General features: G+C 37.8%; 1 long non-coding RNA gene across 1 annotated transcript; it reads left to right on the top strand.

Moving 5' to 3' along the window:
* Nucleotides 1-1293: 1293 nt before the first annotated feature.
* On the top strand, nt 1294-14569 carry LOC131926623 (uncharacterized). Its single transcript, XR_009383525.1, has 3 exons — nt 1294-1417; nt 4712-4904; nt 14113-14569. It is a non-coding gene; the product is annotated as an uncharacterized LOC131926623 (long non-coding RNA).
* The last annotated feature ends 1811 nt before the right edge of the window (nt 14570-16380 follow it).

The following is a 16380-nucleotide window of genomic DNA, read 5'->3' as shown; positions in this document are numbered from 1 at the left end:
TCCTCTGCAAGAGTAGCAAGTGCTCTTAACCACAGATCCCCCTAGGTCTAGTGTCTCAAGGTAAAACACCATGCCCCCACTGTTGTTCTGTTTCTCTGTGTAGCTTTGTGCCTTTCCTGGATCTCTCTCTGTAGACTAGGCCGGCCTCGAACTCACAAAGATCCACCTGCCTCTGTCTCCCGAGTGCTGGGTTTAAAGGCATGTGCCACCACTGCCTGGCTGTTCTTCAGTTTTAAAGCAAGCATATGCAGGGATGCATTGTGCTATATAGATGTCTAAGCTCTATTTCAAATGGAGCGGCATGTTCCTCTCTCTGAAAGCATTTTCTGAATTATTGTGATTTTTTTTGTCATTGGTTATTTGGGAATGTCACTTAATTTCCAAGTTTGCTGACCAGTCCATTCTTCCCACACATCAAACCTGTTGTGGCCCCACTGTTCGTCATTTTGTGCCACTCTGTGGATTTTCATTTCAGTCCCTATACTTTCCAATGCCGTATTTTTCTTATTTTTATGATTTCGAAGTACTTGCAAATGTTTGTTGAAAGGTCGTCATACTTTATTAAGGCCAGTTTTCCTCAGTTCTTTGAACATACTTAAACTTGCAACCTTAAAGTCATTTTCTCCTGAATCCAGCCCTAGTCCTTGCCACAGGCAGGACTTGGGTGAGCTTCTTTTCTCCTCCTCATGCCATTTGACTTTTTGGGTCCCTTGACATGGTCCCTGATTTTAGTTCTGCTCAAACTGCTCCTACTTGATTCTGTTTGATGACACCCTGTGGTATCTTTCTGGGCTCTACCCCTCACCTGCCCCCCCTTTTTTTACAGTTTTTCACTTGTGCAATATTTGTAACTATTCTAATCAATTCTACTTTCTCCCAAAGTAAAGAGGTTGTTATTGTTTCCTAGAAGCACAACTTCACTGTGACAGGCCGGTAGTGTGAACTGTGCTCACTTGGACTCTTTCTGGATCAAGTCCACTTATCATGCTACCCATTTGATGCCAATTGACACACTACTTTGACCCACAATTTGGCACACACAGAGACTTGTCCTGTGAGAGTCTGACACCTTTAAAGAGAGGATTTTTTTTTTTTAACTCAGCGTTTGAAGTTTGCCTTTACCCTCCAGGTCATCTTTGCTTTTCCCAAATCCGTCTGGTTGAAGAGCTGGTGTGTGGTTTAGCATCTTTTCCTATATTCTCTTCAATTCTGGCTTCACTAAAAGCCATGGATTTTTGTTTGAGACAGAGTCTCACTCTGCAGCCTAGGCTACCCTGGATCTCAGAGTCTTCCTGATTCCACTTCTAGAATACTGAGATGCCACGTCTGTACCACATGGTCTAGTGAAAGAAGGAAGCTGCCAAACTCTTGGCCAAACTCTTCTGCAATTATCTTGTGAAACAGATAATGGAGCACGGTAAGTGCTGATGTCTCAACATTTTCATCATGATGTCTTAGCCTCAGCTGAACAGTGGGGAGGGGGCCCTGTGTTCTGACTGCAAGCCCACTACAAGGAGGCAAGAGGACAGGAATGTATCACAGTGCAGACTCTGTAGACTTGCAAAATTCCTACCAAAATTTAATAGGTTTTCTCAAATAATGTTTCTTCATGAAGCACATTCTAAAAAATCAAGCACAATCTTTTATTGTTGTTGTTTATTTATTTTCACATCAATACCCATTTCAGGAGGAGACACATTTGTAGAAAGCCCTGCATTGCTAATGTGGAAGAAAAACTCAGTTCTATTAAATAAGTTATATCCTATCTTATAATGGAAAGAAAATGAGATTAACAATTATATAGCATTATAATTCATATAATTTCAAAATAAGTGAAAAATATTTCATTTGATGAATCCTATTTTTAATTTTCTTTTTGTTAAAAAGCACATGTAGTTCAAGCAAAGAAGTATTACCTGCTTAAACCTTTGAGATGAAATATTTATGCTTATAACTTATAAGATTTTATGTGTCATTCAGGATTATTTCCATTCCTATAGAGTACTTGATTATTGTAAATAATAGTTAATTATATAATTATTATCTATTGAGAAAAGTTGATTCAATTGTTAAAAATATCAAATATAAAGTACAGATTTAAACTTTGCAAAATTTTTGTGTTTTATAATACTCATTACTTAGATAAATACAAATTTATTGAAATAGAAGTGAAATCTGGTGAACATACAAATCAAAAGCAGTACTGATGACTCCACTAATTTTAGTGTTTCATCATTCCAAAGAATAATATTTACTATAAAGTATACAAATATTTAAATATATTTTGAAATTTGTTTTTCATACACTTGAATGAGCCCAATGTTATTAATTCATTGCAATTGTCAATATGTAAAATAGTAGTTACTTATATTATTTTTGTGCTTATTTTAAATTTTAAATTTGCCTTGTCTAGATATTGAACCTCTCAAATCAATGCCATTTATGTGAAATCAGAAATAGAAATGTGGATTGAAAAAATAAACAGCATGAATAAAAACCTCATGATCAACAGCAGAACCTTGTAGGAGTCGCATGGGTCCCATAGGGATGGTGCATATTTTCTCCTGTAGTATAACATTTCATGAATTATATAAGTCTGGATGCAGCAGGAGATGAAAACTCATTGGCTAAGTGATCAGCAGTGTTGAATCAAGAATGAACCCTTCATCCTAGGCCAGCCAGTTGAAGTTACAGCCTTAACCCTAGGAAGAATCTAGTCAGGATTGTGAAAGATGCTTCAAAACGTGTCCTTTAAAATAAGTGGTTTTATGAAATTTAAAAACATTTAGTAAAAATATAGATTAATTTTAGTGACTCCGAATGAATACATTCAGTAAATTTTCTGTGTGTTGCTGTCACTTTCTTTACCTATAATTTAATGAGGTACTTGTCTTAATAATTTATATTAAATGGGACTATTAATTATTAACAGTTGTTGTGAATTAATAATGAGTAAATAATAGAAAAAATAGAGTCTGTAGTAGATGTTATAATTATATAATTCTTAGGAGCAAAGATGGTGGTTTTATTATTTCTATTACTTTTGAAGTAATTACTTTAGCATATAAAGGTATATATTTTTTTGTAGCATTTCCACACATGTCATTACTGCATTCTGATTTGCAGGTCTCATGCGCTGCTCTCCTCCATGTTCTACCCCCTCTATCTGCTCCTTTCTTTCCCCTACATACCCTCCCGTTCTGCTTTTACATCACATATATTCCATTAACCTCTCCCTTCCTCCTTCCTTTAAGAGCTCTTCCTAGTATCTCTTGATTCCTTTCTAGTTTGATGCTCTACACACACACACACACACACACACACACACACACACACACACATATGTGCAGAGGTATTAAAACATATTTAATTTTCAGTGCAGGTATTGCATGAGGGAAAACATGCAGTATTTGTCTGAGTCTGACTTATGTTCCTGAGCATAACATTTCCATCAATTTTCCTGCAACTGTCACTATTTTGCCCATATAAAGTCCCATTCTGTGCATGTGTCATATTTTTCTTTACTCATTCACATGCTGATGGACCTGTAACCTGATTTCTTTTTTGGCTTGGATATTATAATAGCACAGCAGTAATGACTTATTCAGTTAATTAGCTGTATATCGATTAGTTGATACTCTGGCTATTTACTTTTTTAGTTCTTTATTTATATTGAATACTAATCCCATGTTCGATGTGTAGACTGCCATAAACTTAATGGTCCTACTCTCTCAGCCCTATAGGTCTTCAATGATATAGTCTGCTATAAATATATAAACATATAATGACAAAATCAAAATTGTAAATTGCAATGAGTTCACACTACTCTTACAAATTTCGACACAATATTACAGAATTTTATTCAGTTTCTTGAAGTTTTACTCTGTATGTTTGTCTTTCATTAAAGTGTTTATTTCTAATATTTCTGGCATATTTATTTTCATATATGATGAAAATAATTGTTTCAAGCACCATGAATATTAATTTTACTTACTGTATCTATATATTAGTAAAATAAAAAATATTCGGCAGTCTTAACACAGAAATAAATGTCATCAAATTATGTTTTCCCAGAATGTCAGGCTTGTTGATTTCTTAAGTGACAGCAGCAATGACAACTTCCCAACACATAGTCCCAGGTCCCCACAAAGTTTTTCAACAAGTATTAAGTTGGTTCTAGAAAAATAAAACCTATAAGAAACTTCTGAGAGAATTTTAATATATATACATTGTAGCAGACCACGGCTTTACTGATTCTTTATGACACTTCCTTTTACAAAGTAAAAAGTACCCAGTGTAGGTGATGATATGAAGGTTTGGCCCATGCCTCTAGCGTGTATGCATACCATGTAAGCACAGAGGCAATCCTAAGGCTTATGTCTACTTTAAGGCAATAACTGAGACTCTGAACATCCCAAAATTAATTGATTTCCATTTTGAACACCCATTCTAAAGCAGAAGGCCCATAGAACTGCAAGTTTGCCTTCACCCCACCCCCCATTGATTGCTTCCAATGAGAGAAGAAGCCTCAATCTGACATGGGCAGAGGAACTCCAAATCAATGTGAATGACAAGGAGGTTGTATGATTATGATATCTGACTTCTACACAATTAAGAAAAAAAGAAGAAAGTGAAGGATCTGAGTTTTAAAATATTGTGATTTTGAGAATGTTCACTGAAACTAAAACAATTTTTCTACTCTATTATAAAGGGCTTCAGAACTCATCCATATCAGTCTATACAGAGTTGAAATGTGTATCAATTCTCAGTAATAAGTGGCTTTCCCCAAAGGAGTTAATAATAGAGTGGATGGCACCCTGATGCTTGTTTTCAGAGGTTTTTCAAGCATCAGGGAGGCTTCAGGTGGTATTTCTACAGCAAAGAACTACAGGACAACTGAGTTTGTGAGTAAAATTATTCCTGCTGTGTTCTTTTTTATTTAGTTAACTAGAGCTTTTAGACCTTAGTTTTTCATTTCTTGCTTAATATATTTAGAATTAAGCAAACAAAATTCACACAAAATTATAGTAGGTCACACAGGTAAATTTCATACATAACACATATTGTTTCTTTTTTTTTTTTCCTTTGTATAGCCCCTACCTTGTCTGAGGAACACAGAAAGAAAATTATAATGAAACAAAAAAATGAAGTGTCTAACTGTACAGGATAATTGCCCTTAATTTCAGGTTTTTTTTTTCTGACAGAAAGTGATAAAAATTGTTGTAATTTTTGGTTCACTTTGCAATCATGTGACCTTTTAGCAAGAAAGTAGAGAGAGATTTCACAGGTAGAGGCAGTGTTTACATGTTTATATTTGAGATACAGAACTACAGAGGAGACTTCTTGAACTAGGGAAAATAATTTCAAAGGCCCCTATCCCTCATCTTGCTGAGGTGCCTTTTAAAGTTACTACTTTGTCTGTTTTCCTTTCCATTCAGCTTATTTAAAACAAATCTTTAAATAACCTCTAGAACGAGGAATGTGTGAGCCATCATCATCTTCTTCAGTCGAGCAGAAAATTTTATTTTTGCTTCACTTTGGTTTTCTGATCGCTCGGTGGCTTGGTTAGCATTTAAAATCATGCAAAAGTATGCAGACATACGTCAACGAGCCCACTGCCTCTAAATGTCAAACTGACCTCAGTTATTGAAATCCCAGCTAGTTTTATACTGGCCTTTTTTTGAGCAATTTGTGATTGCCACTCAAGAAAGTGCTCATGCATACTGCTCTCCTCAAAATGTAGAAGCCCCAAACCGCTATGTCCTTTGCTGTCCTACTCACTACATGACCACAAGTGATGGCTGAATCTAGAGTCCTTACCGAGCACAACCAGATGCCTTATAAATAAAATGTCAAAAACCTGGACAAACTAAAATGTTTCCATTGCAAGAATTTTGTACAGAAGGTTTTTTTTTTTTTTTTAAACTGAGTTTTGGCATTTCTTTTGTGTGTAAAATTCCTCCATCCATTCTGTTCTTGAAGTGTGAAGAGATAACTATTACAGTGCACTCACCGAGTCTATTTGCAATGGGCCGAAGGACTGTCCCAGTTTACTCCACGATTATTATTATCACTTATAGTTTGAAATATTGAAGCTGTATTTCTAGTTTATAAGCCAAGTCATCCCTTGCCTTTATAATTCTAATTCCTCCCACATTAATATAAGAAAGATATAGTGGCTTTGTAAAGAATCAAGTGAAATGGGTAAATTAAATAATCTTCCTGTATAAGGCACATGATCAGAGTCCTTGAAATGCTTTTATACACTTTATTCATGCACATCCATAATCGCCCCATGTAGAAGGTGTGAGCTGAGCCATTTGTAGCAGGAACACATTGCGAGTCTAACCAAATTCACATCTAAATATCAACACGGGTGATGGTACTTGCTACCCTTGGAAAGATGTCATCTAGCAAAAGAAGATCCAAACCACCAAATTCAACTCAAGGACAGTGGATCCAGAAGAGTGAGGTAGTATATTTATAGTTAAGAACTATGCTTATGTCTTGGATTTTACAGGAAACAAAAAGTATACCCCAGCCATGGAGAAAGAGCTTTACAACTATGATCTGCTGCAGGCAAATTTCCATGGATGTTGTGATCACAGAACATGAGGCATTGATTCTCTGGAATTAGCTCGGTGCCGCTGGCAGTGGGTTATACCAATGACCATCACAATGACATGTGTATTCAAATAATTTTTGTGAAGCTAGGCTCATCTCTGTAATCCCAGAACTCTTCAGGCTGAGGCAGGAGGGTCATCAAGAGTTTCAGGCCATGGTGGGCTAATATAATAACTTAGCCAGCCTGAGCTAAAGAATGAGACCTTGTGTCAAAAGCAAATCAAGCAAACAAAAATCCTTAACTTTTCAAAGTTAACTCTTGTTTAGAGTAGATTGTACCTTCAGTTGTCTCTTGATTTACTTCCATCCTTCTGAGTTTAACTCTAGGAACTTCTTCCTATATGATGCTTGTGCAGCCTGGATTGTGATTTTTTTTTTCTTTTTCACTCAATGAAGTTTGATTTTTTTTTTCCTACTGGCATGTACTCTAGGAACTCATCAACCCAGAAACTTTTAAAGTTGATTTCTAAGTTTGTATAATTTTTAAACAAATGAATAATTTGAAGAATAAAATAAAAATTTTATTCATAGCTCTGGATGTTTTTTCCTGGTGCCGTTCTCCTTTGTTTTAACTCAAGTCATATAGGTGTTATTACTTCTCTGTGTTTGTCAATTAAGTCTAATATTTTTAATGTGGATGGTTTGGGCTGCAATGAAACTCTTGGACAATGCACCATGAGGCCATCTTCCCTTTTCCTGTCACCTACAAAAAGGAAGCTGCCCTGGTCACTGTTATACTGCTGTGCATAGACATCATGACCAATACGATGTATAAAGGTAGGCATTTATTTGGGGACTTGTTTACAGTTTCAGAGAGTGAGTCCATAAACATCACAGTGGGGAGCATAGTGGCAGGCAAGCAGGCATGGTGCTGGAGCAGTAGCTGAGAGTTCATGTCTGATCTTCAAATTGTAGACAGACAGACAGACAGACAGAGAGAGAGACAGAGAGAGAGACAGAGAGACAGAGACAGAGAGAGACAGAGAGACAGAGAGAGACAGAGAGACAGAGACAGAGAGAGACAGAGAGAGGACTGACTGAGACTGCCTGGCATGAGCTTTTGAAACCTCAAAGTCCACCCACAGTGAAGCACCTCTTCCAACAAGGTCACACCTCCTACAACAATATCACACCTCCTAATCCTTCTCAAACAGTGCCACCAATTAGGAAGCAAACATTCAAAGATATGAGACTGTGGGGGCCATTTTCATTCAAACCACCACAGAAGCTTTCAACCTTAGCTGAATCCAGCACAGATCATACTCCAGAAAGCTCAGAGCATGTTCAGCTTCATTTTGGAAGTCTCTTTTCAGTGACGCAGAACCTGAACATTTCTCTTGTATTTGAGAAATATATTGTCCCTTTGTCTTTCCTGAAAATACATGCTACAAGAGTATAGTGCATGGAGCTCCAAGCCAGAGTCTTTTGTAAGCATTGTACTTGTCTACCTTTCAACTTGTTTGTTCCTCTTCTGTCTGTGCCCTTCAGATGGAACCCCTTCCAGGGAAACGTGTCTTTAAAGGCTACATTTCTCATTGTGTTTTTTTTTAAAGAACAAAAACCTTCACCAGGAAGTAGCATCTTTCCAGAGTTTTTCACTCCTGTTCAACCTTTTAGAAAAGCTTTACATCATAGCCAGGGTCTTTGTGCTTCTGGGGCTTGCTTCCAGTTGTACTCTGGCTCCCTGGTCACTCTGGCATGAGAAACTTAGTCTGTAGTGCTAGGATGCTCTTGCGCCCATCTTAACTCATGCAAGGCTTTAAGATCTTTCAAATTTTAACAATCTTGACCTTCTCTGTGAAAATTTCTTGACTTCCAGAAGCCAGTGCTCAACAAACATGTGATATCAAAATTATTATGCTATAGTCTTATGGCTTTATGACCAATTGCCTGATTCATGGAAAAGGTCTGCATCCCTCCCACAGCACCACAGTGGGAGTGTGGAATGATAAAAGTGCTTCTGTTGCTGTTTATTGCCTCTTCTCTAATAACCAGGTCAAACCCTGCATACAGTGAGTATTTATACTATTTTTGAATCATCAAAATAATATTCACTAGGCTGGGTGATGGTGGTGCACACCTTTAATCCCAGCACTTGGGAGGCAGAGCCAGGCAGATCTCTGTGAGTTCAAGGCCAGCCTGGTCTACAGAGTGAGATCCAGGACAGGCACCAAAACTACACAGAGAAACCCTGTCTCGAAAAAAAAAAAGTAAAATAAAAGAAATAATATTTACTTGTTACTGAACCCTAACAATAAAATCTTGGCCTCTAAGGAGCAGGAGTTAGGAATCCTCAGAACATCCTACTCTAAAGTGGATGGGAATATTTTTACTCCTATATGAAGAGTTATAGACAACCAGGGGGAACTGAGAGAGTGAGAATCAATATTCCCCAGTGAGGAGCCCCTAAAAGCTTATCCAATCTTAAGTAGTCAGCCAAAAACATAAACATAAAGTCAACATTAGATGGAAGAGGACAGGAATGAGCAAGATAGTAAGGTTGTATGGAATGAGTTGGAGGAGGAGAGGGAAGGGTGAAAATGATGAAAATATAGTACTCGTGCATGAAATTCTAAAAACATTTTAAAAATTAAAAAAAAATAAAGTAATGCACTGAGTGTAATTTAAAACAGGGTGACTTTATGCAAATTTTGCCCTACTTATACTGAGGAATATTCATACTTAAGAGAGAAAGGATGAGAAATAAGATCTTTGCTCCAACAAGGAAATTCCAGTCACACATAAATGCACCCACTGAAATCTGTCAACTTGTCTAACATCCCATACTTCATCCAGTCTTTAACATGCCATGGCAAATTTTCCTTCAGAACTTGCATGCTTTTTCAGTGTTTATGCTTTCTCAGTTAACAGAAATATCTATTAGGGAATAATTTCTAACTATGTATCTTTAAAATGTGTTTCATAATTTGGCCACTTACTGAGGGAAGTGACTATTCTTCTGTGTTTGTGATTGTGATATTACTAACTGAAAGCCAGTATGCGCCTATGTAGCTAGAGTTTTCCTGCCTGGCCCACAGTCAGGACAAATCTCTCTTACCTGCCAGTCCCACAGCCACTCAGACCCAACCAAGTAAACACAGAGACTTATATTGGTTACAAACTGTATAGCCATGGCAGGCTTCTTGCTAACTGTTCTTACAGCTTAAATTAATCCATTTCCATTAATCTATACCTTGCCACATGGCTCGTGGCTTACTGGCATCTTCACATGCTGTTTCTCATCGTGGCAGCTGGCAGTGTCTCTCTGACTCAGCCTTCCACTTCCCAGCTTTATTCTCCTCCTTGTCCCGCCTATACTTCCTGCCTAGCCAATGGCCAATCAGTGTTTTATTTATTGACTAATCAGCAACACATTTGCCATACAGAACATCCCACAGCACGCCTAAGTCAGTTGTAGCTGTCACATGGAATGAGCATTGAATTTGCAAGATCTATCCAGCTGTTAAATGTGGTTTCAAAGCTATAGAACGTCATCATAATGATGATAAATGTTTCAGCCCATATCACCGCAGGACATGCAAAGGTGCAGCTAGCTGAGAATTCATCTTTCCATGAGTCCATTATCAGAGAAAATACAAACCTCTCCTTTATATAGTCATTATTTAAATGAAAACTTAAAAAAAAAAAAAGCTAGCATTGTCACTGACACAGCAGGAGCTGCTCCACACATGGAATTAGCTCTTAGAAACAATGAACACATCAATTACTTCCAATTTTATGTTCTAGACTTTAGATATGCTGAGTACTGTTGGCACTAAAGAACAATATGTGATCCCCAAAAGAAACTCTTGCCTCCAAGGGACAGGAACACAAGCATAAAATCACAGAAGAGTGACTCCTCTGAGCCCCAAGTATTTTGGGATAGCTGACCGGGAGGAGAAAAACAGACAATAATATTTTTACCCCCAACTATCATCATTTACCCAATCTACTTTAAAGAAGTGAGTAATATTGGTGAAATTATTAAGGCCACTCCACGTAGTTAAAAGGGAGGTTTATTTTGTGGGGTAACTTACAAGTGAAGGGATAGGTAACAGGATCTGGGAAAGGTGTAGCGCAATGGCGGTGTTCTCTGGAGAACTCTGCTCCGTCTACCTTCAGTGTCCAGGGTCTAGGAACCAAGAGAGCTGGCACATCCGGATCTCAGGTCTTCAGGGTCCTCTCTCGGCCCCGCCTTGTAGACGAGACAGTTACTGAAGCCTCAATGGGGGTTGAAACTCCCAGATCAGAGCTGGAATGGCTACACACTACAGAATAATTAACAATATACTATGTAGTATAATTGAGACCTCAAAAATCCCCAGGTCTCCTTTCGACTAAACCAATGTTTTCAATCCTCCAACAGCTATGGGCCTGATTCTTAGTGGTAATTTGAAGGCAAATCATTTAATTATCTCCTGCTACATAGAATTAAAGATAGAGAACATGGGAACAGAAAAGTGAAGAAGATTAGGAGACAAGAAACAAGGATGCAAACTACCAGAATTAAGTGCTACAAAATATTGTAATATATTCTATTGTATTGGCTAGGTTTTTATAAAAAATAATTTGTTTTTCTTAGAACTAAAGTATAGCTATATTTTCCAGTTTTCCTAATGTCACTCGAGGCCTTAGATACTTAGATGTAAACTCCAGCCAAGATAATGTCAACAAAATGGCTCATCTCATCCAGACTGGAGCCCAGGCTTTTTACTGTTGTATTTTAAAAGTGGCACAAAGAAGTCAAACCATACAACTAGGCCCACATGGGAGGTTTATGGAGGGGAGGAGAGAGAAGGGGCAGAGGAGAGAGCAAAGGAAGAGAAAGAGACAGGAAGTGGGCAAGGCCCACCTTTTATAAGGAAACATAGGGAATGCACACAGAGGTTGCTCTTAGTCGCTGCAGCTGGGGATATATTCTGTCAGGACCCTAGGGGTAGGCCAGTACAGATGCCTAAATGCTAACAATTATAACATCATATACTCTGTATCTCATGCATGTTTCTTGACTCCAGAATGACAAACGCAACCTCTGTGAAAACCTTGAAACAAATTTGCCTCTGAATTTTCACATAGAAATGAATACCTACAAGAGAACAGAAAACAACTCAATTTTTTTGACTTTATGAACACAAAATCAACTTCCATCAATTTTGAGATATTTTAGGTTATTTTCTCATGGTAGTCAGTGTTATTTTAATTACTATGTCTCTTGGGGATGTTTTTCTTTATGCTCCATCACATATATATCAGAATAACTTAATATCCAAACAGAAGCAACCATCGAAATACAATCTAAATACTTAGCCAATCCTTGTTAATCAGAAATGAACTTACAGATCTCCTTCTATGAATCTCTTTTGGAATATCTTCAGTTACTTCAATAATCTCTTTCCTAAAGGACTATCAAAATTTATGTGTAGAATATATAAACATATCATTTTTAGAAATCTGGCTGTATCCTGAAATCATACCAAGCATAATAAAATTAACCCTCCTCAAAGCTCACTATCTGCCCAGTTTTCTTAATTTTGAAGTCACATGCACCTTAAAAGTAAAATATGTGTACTAATGTCACAAGAAGAGCCTTTGAAGCTGTAGGAAATCTCCTGAACTGAGCCAGTGGGCAACTGTGTACACACCTCTATAGTGAGGGGCTAATGCAGTGTGGGTCTGAACCTCACTGTGATAAATACAGAAAGAGAAACCTTATCCTTCTTCTGTTGCTTATGATGATTAGTGAACCCCTTGCCTATACCCAAGAACCATGACAGACCCTTGTGAAGGATAACACATAATTGAATCTCATTTAGGGATTAATACCTCCTATGTAGAGAAAATGAGTAAGAAAATAAGGCCTGTTTTACACGTAAAATGTAAATGCATTTTACAGGAATCCATAAAATGCATTTGTGTAAAATGTATTTACACAAATACTGACAGCCTGGTTGGTGGGAGGCAAACAGTTGTCTGGTGCTTGTAGGTAAGTTGCGAATAGGATAGAGAGTTCTAATGGAATTGCCATTGTGTGGGGAGCCTGGCTTCCGAAACTTCAAGGAATGCAGGGTTAAGTCAAGCATGAAAGGCTGAGTTCTCCGCTAAGGAATTGTGATTGCTGAGCTGCGTTCACAAAAGGCATTACCAGCGTCTTTAGAATGGACAGAATGGGTGCTGTAATCCTGCTATTCTGTTAGAACTTCCCAGGGTAGAAAAAGGGATACGTTAGTTGAAGTGGATTATATTAACCGAGTATGAACCTCAGATAACTTACTTATTTACTGGTAAAAATTGAAACTTTTGTCCCTGACCAGACTTCAGCTGGAAGCAGGTTTGGCTAATGGAGCAGATGTGCATGGCTTTGTTTCCTGCCTCAGTAGGAAGGTCCAGCTTGTGCAGACTGCCACTAATATCTCAGGCCACAATGATATCAAACATTGGCAATTATTTAAGCCTATACAATATAGCTACCATTTAAAAAGTACACTTGAGTGCAATGTATGACCAGTCATAAAGTAATATGGATGTACTTAATGTCATAATGTGTGAAAACTAAGTTCAGGCCCAAGTATCTTTCCATCTCAGTCCCCAGTACTTCAATTGCAGATAGTGCTTTTAAAAGGCCTGGTAACTTACAAGTTACAACTGACATTGATATGATGTCCTTTAGATGGTGTGATATAGTTACTATGTACAGGGAAGAGCAGGCCTGGATCTCAGCTCTACACCTTACTAACTGTATCTCTTCTAGTAATGGATTTGAGCCTTCTGTATGTCTCCCAATCATTACTGTTGATTATGTGACTCCTGTAAAAAAAAATGTTTAATGTCACATTTTTGAACTATGAACATCAGATTGAATGAGATAACATGAACAAATTTACTTTAAGACCCATACATATTTCATACATACCGGGGGTAAACTGGAGAAAGCCAAGAACCTTACTTAGGGTTTCCATTGCTAGGAAGAAACACCATGGCCATGGGCAACTCTTATAAAGGAAAACATTCATTTAGGATTAGCTTACAGTTCAGAGGTATAGTCCGTCGTCATGGCAGGAAGCATGGCAGGGACACAGGCAGACATGGTGCTGGCGAGGGAGCTGGGAGTTCTTTATCTGGGTTAGCAGACAGCAGGAAAAGAGTGAGACACTGGGCCTGGCTTGAGCATTTGAAACTTCAGAGCCCACCTCCAACAAGGCCACACCTACTCCAAGAAGGCCATACCTCTTCATAGTTCTACTTTCTATGGGCCTAAGGGGGCCGTTTTCATTCAAACCACCCCACCAAGCTATATTGTTACTAGACACATTAGTACATTGCCCTTCAATCCATTAAATAAAGATCTTCTCAAAGAGTCAGCTGGAAACTCTCTCCAAGTTTGCAGGTTTGGGCCCTTTAAAGCTTCTTTTGATCTTTTGGATCTGCTGTGTTTATATGTTATTTTCATCAAAATATTAATTATAGTATGTGTTTTGTGCACTCTTTCAGGTAACCAAGCCATTACATCTACTAATTAAAGAATAGAAAGAAGTTTTCTGGATGTGGATTGCTTTGATTACAGACTATCAAGTATAATAGCATTTCTTTGGGTGACTATGATGGGACAGTGCTGAAGATTAAATTTGTTGAAACTCCTTAGGAACCTGCAACAATTAGAGTAGAATAAACACTGCTTGATGGTGATGGCCTTTGAATCTCAGAAGTTATTTCTGAAAGGAAATACAGAGAATTCCACATGCCTTGTTTTGTTGTTTAACCCACTAGGAACATATAGAGCATGGGTGATTGGCATTTGAGGCGTGAAAACCTGGAACTGACACATAAGCCCTCTAACAGCTTTGGAAATAATACAGTAAAAAATGACTTTGTACAATGACAATGAAGAAAATTTACATAAATACATAAATGTGCTAATGGAATAAAATAATATACTATGCTCTCATAAGCAATTAATAAGCAGTCTGGTTTTTTAATGACACAAAATGATTTTTTGTGCAATAGATTATGATAGCCAATTATTTCTTAAATTGCATTCCAATTTTCATTATACAAAATGGGTTATAGGATGAGAACTACAGGAATGCTCCAGGTAAGAAATATTAAATATGTGATATTAAGATTTGAGGACTATATTTAAACTATTTATGAGCAACTGGTCATTATTTGGAATGAATGAAAAACAGCAGAATTCTGTTAGTATATAAAAAGACTGTTAGATTAAAAATTGAAGAAAAAACAAATTATTAAAGGTAGAAGAAACAGTAACTCATTCCAAACCTTTTCTATGGAGTTACGTCGTCATAATTCTCACATGCCTCTACTTATCAGCTCATGTTGAGTAATTGATTCAATCAAAAGCCAGTGGCTAGGGTGATGAATAACAAGGACTGTGAGCTATCTCACAGTGAGCTTTTGCATCTTCCTGGAAGTAAGAAAGGAAGCTGAAATGGTCATTGTCATATGAAATGTGTTAGAGACCTCATCATTAACTTATATTTGGCTTAGTATAAGTGCAGGTGTTTACATATATGACTGTCCAGACATATGTATGCACACAGTGGCACAAAGCAGTGCCATCTCTCAGCAATCTCCACAGGTCCATCACAGGTTACTTCCTGCTCTACCCAGGGCTCTGTCCTCCTCAGATTCCACACATTTTGGTCTTTTCCATGTCTCTGACAATTGAGTGCCCATTCATAATTCATGATAGTTTTAGGTTAGTTCTTTGATCCTGGAGTATAAGCTATGTCTTCTTGCTACACAAGGTAAACAAGCTGTTTATGAGTCCCCCTAGCACTGGTTGAATACTAGAATACTATGTGTCAAGAATTTTCAAAATATCACTCAACTCTTTGATATTCTTCCCATTGAGGAGTGTTCCTTTCTTTTTAAAATTATTTTTTCTTCTCTCCTATAGTACATCCCCACTGCAGTTTCCCCTTTCTCCCCCTTCCCAGTCCCCCCACCTCCCCTCTTCACCACATCATTCCCCCACTTCTCTTTAGAAAAGAGCAGGCTTCCCAGGGACATCAACTAAACACAGCCTAACAAATTATAATAGGCACTGAAGTGACAATCATGGAGCCTGCACAGGTTTGAGCAAGGTACTTTACATATATGTTGTTGCTGTGTAGCTAAGTATTCTTGTGGGACTCTATTGTTGGTTGTTTTTACTCATTTGGGGGGCCTGTCACCCAGCTCCCAAATAAATCACACACAGAAGCTTATTCTTAATTATAAATGCCCAGACTTAGCTTGGCTTGTTTCTAGTCAGCTTTTCTTAACTTTTAATTATCCCATCTACATTTTGCCTCTGGGCTTTTTACTTTTCTTACTTCTGTATCTTACTTTTACTCACACTCCGTGGCTGGCTGAATGACTGACCCTTCTTTTCTTGATCCTCTTCTTCTTTCTCTGCCAGATTTCTCCTTCCATTTATTCTGTCTACCTGCCAGCCCTGCCTGTCCTTTCTCCTGCCTTGCTATTGGTCATTCAGTTTTTTATTAGACCATAAGGTGCTCTAGACAGGCAAAGTAACACAGCTTCACAGAGTTAAACAAATGCAACATAAACAAAAGTAACACACTTTAAAATAATATTCTACAAAAGGACTCCTAATAGTGGGAGTAGGGATGTCTCTGATTCTGTGGCCAGTTCTTGGGACCCTTTCCTCCTACTGGGTTGCCTCATCCAGGCTCGATATGAGTGTTCCCTTCTTTTGAGTTAAAACTAACCTCAGGAACTCTCTTGTCATCT

Source organism: Peromyscus eremicus, chromosome 16_21, assembly GCF_949786415.1.
Source record: "Peromyscus eremicus chromosome 16_21, PerEre_H2_v1, whole genome shotgun sequence".
Lineage (NCBI taxonomy): Eukaryota > Metazoa > Chordata > Mammalia > Rodentia > Cricetidae > Peromyscus > Peromyscus eremicus.
Note: the sequence above shows the minus strand (reverse complement) of the source record. Positions and strands in the feature narration are given on the sequence as shown.